Raw genomic sequence first — 10117 nt, 5'->3', positions numbered from 1 at the left:
TTGTCTGATACGTTGTCCAATTGAATCCGGTCTGTCTTCATGTGTCTTCGGTAGTTGGGTCTTGAAATCGGGATCTCGAAGTTCACGTGGAATAAGTGGTAAACAAGAAATGGTAGGGTTGCGTGAAAGAGCATCTGCGTTCATATTCGTTTTTCCGGATTTATGGATAACCTGATAATCGTACTCCAGAAGTCTCAATTTCCACTTCATGAGTCTTGATGTCGGATCTTTTACAGAATGTAGCCAAACTAGAGGTCTGTGATCTGTCACAAGAGTGAATTTGGTTCCGTAAACATATGGTCTGAAATATTGAACAGCGTAAACCATGGCTAAACATTCCTTTTCTGTAGCCGAGTAATTTTTCTCTGCTTTATTGAGGCTGCGCGACGCGTAAGCAATCGGCAGATCATTTCCAATCTCGCCTTGACTAAGCACGGCTCCAATGGCATGTTCTGATGCATCCGTTGTAACGATGAATGGTTTGCTGAAGTCGGGGTATTGTAAAATAGGTTCTTGGCAAAGTTCTTCACGTAATTGTTTAAAGCTGTTTTCCTGTTCTTCTGTCCATTTGAATTTTATTCCTTTTCCCAAGAGGCTAATCAATGGTTTTGCCTTAGTGGTGAAATCTGATATGAATCGTCTGTAGTATCCTACTAATCCCAAAAATTGTTGTATATTCTTCTGATTGGTGGGTGTTGGAAAATCCTTGACGGCTTTTAATTTTCTGGGGTCAGGTTTTACTCCTTGTCTTGAAATAATGTGTCCAAGGTAAGTAACTTCTTTCCGTAAAAATTCACATTTATTGGTCTGAAGGGTTAAGCCATGTTCTCGTAAACGATTGAATAATTTCCTGACTTTAACGTTGTGTTCATGTAGTGATGATGCGTAAACCACAATGTCATCCAGGTAAACGAACACGTCCGTTCCCTGAAGTCCAGTTAGTACTTGATCCATGAGGCGTTGGAAGGTGGGTGGTGCATTTTTTAAACCAAACGGCATTCGTGAAAATTCATAATGCCCGTTAGGTGTGGTAAAGGCTGTTTTCTGCCTATCTTTCGGGTCCATCTCTATTTGGTGAAAACCATTTGCGAGATCGAAAACGGAGAAGTACTTAGCTCCACCGAGACGATCTAATATTTCTGTAATCTGTGGTAGCGGGTATTTATCAGAAATTGTTTTATCATTAAGCGCACGGAAGTCTATGACCATACGCCAACGTTTGTTTCCCTGTGCATCCGGTTTCTTAGGTACAATCCACAAAGGTGAATTATATGGGGATTTCGACGGAGTTATTATTCCTTCGGATAGTAATGCGTCTATCTGCCTTTTTATCTCATGTTGATGTATCGGAGGATAGCGATATTGTCTTGTGTTTATTGGAATTTCGTCGGTCGTGTGTATGGAATGTTTGAAATCGGAGGCCTTCCCTAGCTTATCTCCGGGGAGATAAAATCGGTCAGGAAACTCCTTTATCAGAGCAGTGATGCTGCACAGTTCCTCTTTGTTCAAGTGCTTGAGATTTAACATTTGGGAGATTCCCTGTGCCCTATCTTCTCTGTTGTTGAAATTAGCATGACCTTGTACCTCTGAGTAGATGTCTTCGTCCGAAGTGCTTACAATGTCATAGGGTTCCAAAATTTGTGGTTCTATTTCTATATCCAGGTCTTCTTCGCTGGTGTTGGTTGCCATAACATGGCACCCTCCTTGATCGTTTATGACAGCTGCTTCTCCTATGTACAATTGGTCATGTGTTCTTATGCGAGGCAAGTAGCCTTCCTTGATCTTCGGGTTAGCTATGTGAATAGCGATTTGTTGTGAGGTTCTTGCTGGAATGCGGTGTTTAGTTGGTTTTTCTGGTGCTTCTAAATAATTTGAAAATCGAATAGGCCTGATAGGTTTGTTCTTTAATACCAGTGTTCCATGGTAATAGGAAATCTCAGCCTGTTCTTGTTTTAGGAATGGGCTTCCGATTAGTCCATCTGCTTCTATGGCAAGGTGTTTTACTACGTAAAATATTGCTGGGGCTTCATGGATATGGAGAATTGTCGTCCCTACGGTGAAAATCGGGGTTGTGGTGAGTCCAGTTATTTCGATTTCCTCTCGTGAAATCTCTGCTGTTCTTTCTAGAGCGTCGAGGACTACCAAATTTACGGACGCTCCACCGTCAATTAAAAATTCTCCCGTTCCTGATTCCAGTTCTGGGATCGTAATTTTTATCCGTGGTGCAGGTGCTTCCTTGATGAGGGTTTCTCTTCGAAGCGGACGGATCTTGGGCGATCTTCTTTCTTTTCGCTCATCGTGTCGCCTGTACGGTGAGCGCGATCGTAGTTTAAAAATTTCTTTGATTCCACGGACGAATCTCGCGAATCTCGCGAATCTCGTCGGAATCGCGGGCTACGGGGACGATTCCTGCAGAATTTCCCGTCGTGCCCGGAAGTTCCGCAATGCCAACAATACATGTTTGACATGCGATTTTTATCGGTACCCTTTAGAATCGTATACCGTTTTTCTCCGTCATCACCCATTGATGACTCGGAGCGATTAGAGGGGGAGTGTGAGGGGCTCCTGTGACGCAAGGTCCAGGCAGAAGCGCGTTCTTCTCTTTCCTCCTCAAAACCAGATGGTCTCGTGCGTCGATCTCTGTGTCGATCATATCTGCTCGGAGATAGAGGGTACGACACTTCACGTTCGCGATAACGAGGATCTTGGTCGAAAGAATCTCGGCGGGACCACCTTGATGGTGATTCATTCCGAGGCGATTGTCTTCGATTTCTTAGTTTTTTATCTATTTGCAGCACAGCGTCGTAAGCTTCCTCCAGATTTTCTGTATCTTTTTGGAGAGCCGACACCTTCAAGGCAATACGATCCGGTAATCCATCGATGAAGTTTTCCAAAACGTCCTTCTCCATTTCCTTGATGAATTCTTCAGCGTGGACCTCGTATTTTTCCTTAATGGCTCCGCGCGTACAATAGACTAGGTGGCTTGTCCTATCGATGTATTGTCGTAGGCTCTCACCTTCGCGGATGCGTAACTTCGCGATTTCCACTTGGAAATATGACAAACTTTTGCCAGGCGCGAATCTTTTCTTTAAGTGCTGAATTAATGCTTTTGCGGTCGTAAACTTGTGCTCTAATGTGCTTCTACGTGCTGGCCCGACGAGTTTAGTAAGAACAATTGCTAGATACTCGGTTTCCGTACCCTCAGGAATCAACGTTAACCCGTCCTCTATAGTCTGCGCGAAACGAGACAAGGGTGGGTCTTCCCCATTAAAAGTCGGAATTGTCGAAGTAACGTTTTGTAAACATGTCCTTTGCGTCAACAGCGACATAGAATTTGCAAGTGATACCGTCAAGTTCATTATGTCAGCGTTAGAAGTATTTGCTATTCCGTTCAGCATTTTTTAAAACGTAACTAGCGAAAACTAGTATATAATTTTTTAATAAAAGCGTAACTAGCGAAAACTAGTATATTGCTTATAATATTACGACGTGACTAGCGAAAACTAGTATATTGTCGATACTCAGTTACGAGTAATTTAACTTGTAAAAAACCAAAAATTAAAGCGATCCTAAAATAATTGAATGTATCCCACCGCTGTCACCAGTTTTGTTACGAGCCAGGGCTGCGAGCAACGCGAGAGGCCGGCGAGGGGTTGTTACCCCAGGAATATGGTTTCTATTATTAGTTAATATTGAAATCTTTGTTGATTTGAATTAGGATTAGTAAGCCTCGTAACTTATATATAATTCAATTGATACAATCCGAGCGGTAAGATTGTATCATGTGGGAACGTTCAATTATTAGATTAGGATATTAGGCAATAATTAAGGGTTGTAGATTACGCGAGTTAACAAACAAGACAATTTATTCTGAATTGGAATAGTTACAAGTGTAATTGTCTGTGTCGCGAGTGAATGTGGTAAGTGTACAATTAGAGGTATTGTTACCTAGTGATGCACGGTGTTGACGCACTGGCAATGCGGGGTCGGAGAGCGATTGTTGAAAGACAAATAGAATATACACGAACTAACGGATTCTATAAGGTTACGTTTGATTCGAAAGGGACTTTTACCCGATCTCACTAGAACTGACTCTTACGCGTGTAACGCGACGTGACTGCACGATTACTATACCGCGACCGAATCACTTCTGAACCGCTTCTCGACTAACCAAAGAGGATGAAAATGCATGGGTTTATATACCCTAAAAATGAGAGGGGAATGTATCTGTTTTATTTTACGGTCGCATACTCGTATTTGTCGTTTCTAGTGAGTTTAAGGTTTGCAGCTGGATCTTTTGTTTATAGGGGTAAAACGAAGGGTTAGCCAGGATGTTTCCTATCAAAGACTATCTTGACAATACATTCCAGAAGGGGATGTTTTGGAGATTTCCATATTAGGAAATCGTACGGTGCTGTTACTGAATCATGCTTCGTGCCAGCTGCGTCCAGCCGGAGTACAATTATTAAACAAGGGGCCTGTTGGGACGCTTTTCGTTCTCAGAAAAAGAGATTAGAACTTCTAATCGAAATAAACGTGGAGAAACGTCTCCATACGTAACATATGTATGGATGTCACAAGTTTTTTTATTATCTGATTTGTATCCCTTAAAAATTTCACCTGAAACATCAAATAATCGTGACATCCGCGCGATTCATTCTCGGAAATTCCGAAAGTTGATATTTAAACTTAAATTGCGGCGAAAGCATCTCGAAGTATCTCTTAAAATATTTTGCACAAAGCTAGATCAATATTATAACTTGCCAAAACGATTAGTTCCATATCGAAGGTATTCAAAGGATTTTTTGTATTCCTCCATAAAGAAAAAATGAGCGTAACACAAAGGGGCTTCAGATTAGTCCATATTACTTAATGTTAAACAACTTTTTTTGGAAATTTTTTTTTGCCATTCAATAGTTGAAACCATTTGCAATAACCCATATGATTTGTAGACCCCTAAGTATTCAATTATGGGCGGATTAATTACATATCAATCGCACTGAAAACTGATGAATTCCCAGGAGCGAGGAAATGGTTATTTACCATGCGTATATCTCCGTAAAAATTTTTTTTTAAATCTGACTTTGGCACATCATGCACGCACTATTAGGCTATACAAAAATAATTTTTTTTTTATAAAAATCGAAAATTTATAAAAAGGATTTTTTGCCGCCTCGGCAACACTGTGCGGCGGTCTCTTTATTTTCCGAGATATTCGCAAAAAACTGTCTATTTTGATGAAAAATTCTGCCTATTTTGAATGACCGAATTTGATCTTTAGGGCGGGGGAAGGTTCTTTGGTTAAAATTCACAAGGAGACTTTTATTATCCACCCTATGAAATTATCGAGTCGATGTTCTCCCACTTTCACAGAAGTAATTTATGCATGATCACTATAAGTTGTTTCTATATATGTATCCATTGAGTTCATAAACATTGAATGGTCTTCACAAGTGTAAATATTTCAGGTAGAGACAATTTCTAACTGTACCGCAAACGTTTTCTTCATTTATTCTCAGGTCGTCTCTACAATTTATTTTCCTTACGGCGTGTAGTAGCTTGAAAACTTTACCTTCTGCTGTTGAATACATGTTATTATTTATTTTCAGTGTTTTCAAGTGGGTGAGGCTCGCCAACGGATGCAGTCACCATCTCGGTTTCCACCTGATGAGGAATGGATCTTCAATGTAAGTAACATTACACTTTTCCTGTTGGTTGTCAGGGTGTAAACCGATCTTCATCTGCGTGTCTTGCAAGAAGATAAGTTGGAGTCTTCTCCTTATCTGTTGATGGTTTTCCGCGCTAATTTACTGCATAGTTAAAGTCTTTAAATATATTTAACGGGTGGTCCATAGTAGTGGTTTCCGGAGTTATAACATTGTTAAAATGTATTCGAAGTCGTTAAGAAGTTATTTCGCAGGTATTTTCTCATTATTTCTTTGTCAATGTTTTAATTTGAATAGATCTTGTTTTCTTGAATTTGGAATTTATAGGATACGGGTCTTAGGGATTGCTATTCCCTTATAACATCTGCGAAATATATTCTTAACGTTTTCTTGAGTTTTAGCGCCTTATATACAGGGTGGTTGGTAACTGGTGGTACAAGCGGAAAGGGGATGATTCTACGCGAAAAAAGAAGTCGAAAATATAGAATAAAAATTTTTCGTTTGAGGCTTTGTTTTCGAGAAAATCGAATTTAAAGATCCGCCGGGTTCGCGTGCTTTAGTATGCGTAGGAAGTAGAATTGGTAGGTCATGGTCAGACGCAGCAGACAATTCCTATCGAATAACACGCACATTGGCTGCATTTTCAAACTCAATGTTCTCGAAAACAAAGCCTCAAACGAAAAATTCTTATTCTATATTTTCGACTTCTTTTTTCGCGTAGAATCACCCCCTTTCCGCTTGTACCACCAGTTACCAACCACTCTGTATATACATTAATATATACATTAATAACCAAATTACGAGAAGTGCCCGAAAACAGGCCATTTGTCCGCACTGTGCGGCGGTCTCTTTATTTTCCGAGATATTCGCAAAAAACTGTCTATTTTGATGAAAAATTCTGCCTATTTTGAACGACCGAATTTGTTCTTTAGAGCAGGGGAGCACAAACCCGTTTGTACCCGGAGCGTAACGCTGGTGTCTGTCCACTGCCGGGACTTGCAATCGCCGGCGTTGATCCATGTCTCGTCCAGGTAGTAAATAGACCGCCCTTCCGAACGAAAACTTTCGATGTGTTCGAGGTACCTACAAAGTAGTAAGAAATAAATTTTTGTAAGAAACGAGGATAGAAACTGAGTTTTTGGAAAAAAACATTTTTGAATGTAGATTGTCACTTACTTTTGCCGCCAGGAGATGATATGGGGTTGATCGATGAGGGCGCTGTTGCGTTTTCGCTGAATAAATTTAAATTCCATACGATGCAATAGTCGATGGAGGGTAGTTTCGCTAAATGACGGCAAATTCTCGTTGCTGTTCACATCAGCTACAATTTTTTTTAGAGTTGGTAACTCTCGATTTAGCCAGAAGCTGTGGACTTTTCTCCTTATCGCCATTATGTCGGCTTCCGAAGTTTTTTCCAAAATATTTAGGCGCCGCTTTTTTTTATTTGGCGACGTCACTTTGCCCGTAGATTTGTATTCCGCCAGGGTTTTGGTGACGGTGACTCTACCAATGCCTGTCTTTTGGACAAGCTTTAAAATCAGCGACTTATATTTTATCCCCGGGTTTTCCGCTATCACGCTTTTGTACAGATTAATAATAATCTGTTTTTGTGCGGATCGCGTGGCGTTAATGCGCGCATGCGCTGTGCATTGGGAAGGGACCAATCAGGGCGAAGATGCGCAGCGACGGACGAAAATCGGTTCTCTCGCGGTACTATTCTCTCGTGGGGGAGAGTGTACCTGCATACACCGGCTATGGTTCGGGAAATTGAGGATCGTTTAAATAACTTTGTACCCTTATTTTGAAAACAACAAAATTATTGATTTATTTAAAGTGTGGTTCTGAATCAGAGATTACAAATTTGATTTTACAAATATGGTTTATATAGCGCATAAACTGGAGTGCTTACAAATAGTTTGATTATAATAATAATAATATTAATATTACCGTGATCACGGGTTCGCATTCGGTTACAATATACTCCGACTGCTGACACTGGTCTTTGAAACGGTTTGTCGCGAAACAACTGAACGAACTATTTTAACTTCAAAAGAGACTACTGGACTATTGACTATGACTGAATAACTGATTGTTCACGACTGTCTCACTGACTGACTGTTTATAACTGAATTTGAGGAGTTGGTCCCCCTTTTTATAAGATGGACAGTCCTTTGTTTTTCAAAGATGCTGGCACAGGAGTCTCTACCTTGCATCTTTTTATCTTCTTGATGTCTCCTGACTAGTCAGCTGTATGCCGACAGGATCTTTTTACCATGAAGTCGGCTTCTTTTCTTATAATTTGGCATAATTGGACACCTTTCCTGTTTGTTCTCAGGGTGTAAACTGATCTTCATCTGCGTGTCTTACAGGAAGATAAGTTGGAGTCGTTTCTCGTGCTACCTTACTGCGTAGAATTTTTAACATACATCTTAATCCTATTTTCACTTCTCCTCGCGCGACATCATCGGATGTCCATAATAATTCATAATAATTCTTCATCTGAGGGTTTATTCGTTGGCGGTCGAACCACCGGACGTTCACTGCCTCTGTCTGCTGGGACCATGATTGACTGCGATTCTATTCGGCCCAATCCGTAAAGCGACACCATTCCCCCTCTAGTATTGAAAATGGGGCATCCAGACATGCCAGCTACCCCAACCCAACTACTAGGTGTCCATTTCGTGAAATGTTCATCTGTTTCTATCGGCCTAAGGCTGTAGAACACAGCCCCAGGTCTCGTTTCATGTTCGTTTCCGGCAACAGTGACTATAAGAAACTGGACCACATTACGGATCGGACTTACGACGCATAATATCTCGCCAACCTTAGCCTCTTCAACGACTAATGCTCCGCCACCATAAATCTCGCAATCTTCTTTTTTACTAAGAGAGAATGGCTTATCCCAGATTTTGCTGTATCCATTACGGTTTAGTATTACTCTGGAGCCCTTAGTCGCGTGAACCACCGGACATGACACCTTTACAAATTTGAGGATTATAAGGACTGCTAATATTCCTGCACTGAAGGATCCAAATGTAATGAGAAGAGAAGAAAAAAAATGTGTACATGGTGTGGGTGCGCTTGTCACCATCGGGTCACTACTTCTTGGGCGTAGCCAGTGTGGATCAGCCACCACTCGTCCACGTTCATTTCGAAGTGCTCTTCGATGCATTCCGTGCACTCCCATGCCTGACGGACCCTTCCTAGTTGCCGACCGCAGTCTTGGCATTTGGAGTAGGTCTGGGCCGGGTTCAGCTGACACACGATGTGCCAGCCCCCTTGCTCGTAGTACCAGTGCTCTCTTGGAGTTAGGCGGCCATAACATGTCCGGCATATCCTATTTTGGTGGTACACGTACGATGCTTCTTGCTGTGATATACCCACGCAGTATAAATTTAGAAGATTCCGGTACGTTTCAGGGTAATGGGGTGGTATTACCCCATCTATCGGCCCATAAAATTTCTCCAATACCTCCTCTTCGGGGCGGTAGTCCATACGTCTCCTCCGTACGTCTCGGTCCGGAAAATTCCCGGCGGGCAGTCCATATTTGGAGTAGGTTTGGGCTGGATCTAACTGACACAAGATGTGCCAGCCTCCTTCTTCACAATACCATTGTTCCCTTCTGATCAGGCGGCCATAACACGCACGACATATCCTATTTCAGTGATGTATGTAGGACGTCTCTTGTCGTGGTGCGACGACGCAGTACAGATTCAGGAGGTTCCGGTATGTTTCTGAATAGTGGCTCGGTACTACCCCATCTATAGGCCTGTAGAATTCTTCTAACACCTCTTCCTCTGGTCGATAATTCGGCCTTTGGATAGGCATTGTTGTCTTTCTGAATTGATCCTTTGTCCCGCTATTACCTTCATCCATTTTATATAGTTGATCTCTGGGATATCAGAGTTTCTGATGTAATTTATCACTGGTTTACCGATACAAGATGTGCTGAGGATTGATAGCAGCTTCTCTGGACTAATTTTCCGATATACATACTCATATATTGAAGGTTCTTTCCAAAACTTTCCAATATTTTGTTGATCAAAGGTCTTTGTCACTGCGCTTTATCCCACCGCTGTCACCAATTTTTGTTATGTCCCAGGTGGGGCGGATTATAATTTTTTGGGGATAAGTCGCAGTTTTGAACCTACCTGCATTCATCGGCTACGGTTCGGGAAATTGAGGATTGGTTAAATAAGTTGTATCCGTATTTTTAAAAAACAACAAAATTATCGATTTATTCAGAATTAGGTGCTGAATCAGATATTCGAAGTTTGACTTTACTTTACAAGCAGGGATTTTGTATAGCGATCCTTTTTTGATGCGCAACGCTAATTCAACGAACAGAGGATCCAAAACAAGACTACTTTACTATCCCAACTATTAATTTTTAACACAATGGTGAAATCGTCACCCACAGCTACGCGCGTGACGAACTTCGCGCATCTACC

This window comes from Halictus rubicundus, unplaced genomic scaffold, assembly GCF_050948215.1.
Source record: "Halictus rubicundus isolate RS-2024b unplaced genomic scaffold, iyHalRubi1_principal scaffold0220, whole genome shotgun sequence".
NCBI lineage: Eukaryota > Metazoa > Arthropoda > Insecta > Hymenoptera > Halictidae > Halictus > Halictus rubicundus.
This window is presented reverse-complemented; position numbering follows the sequence as displayed.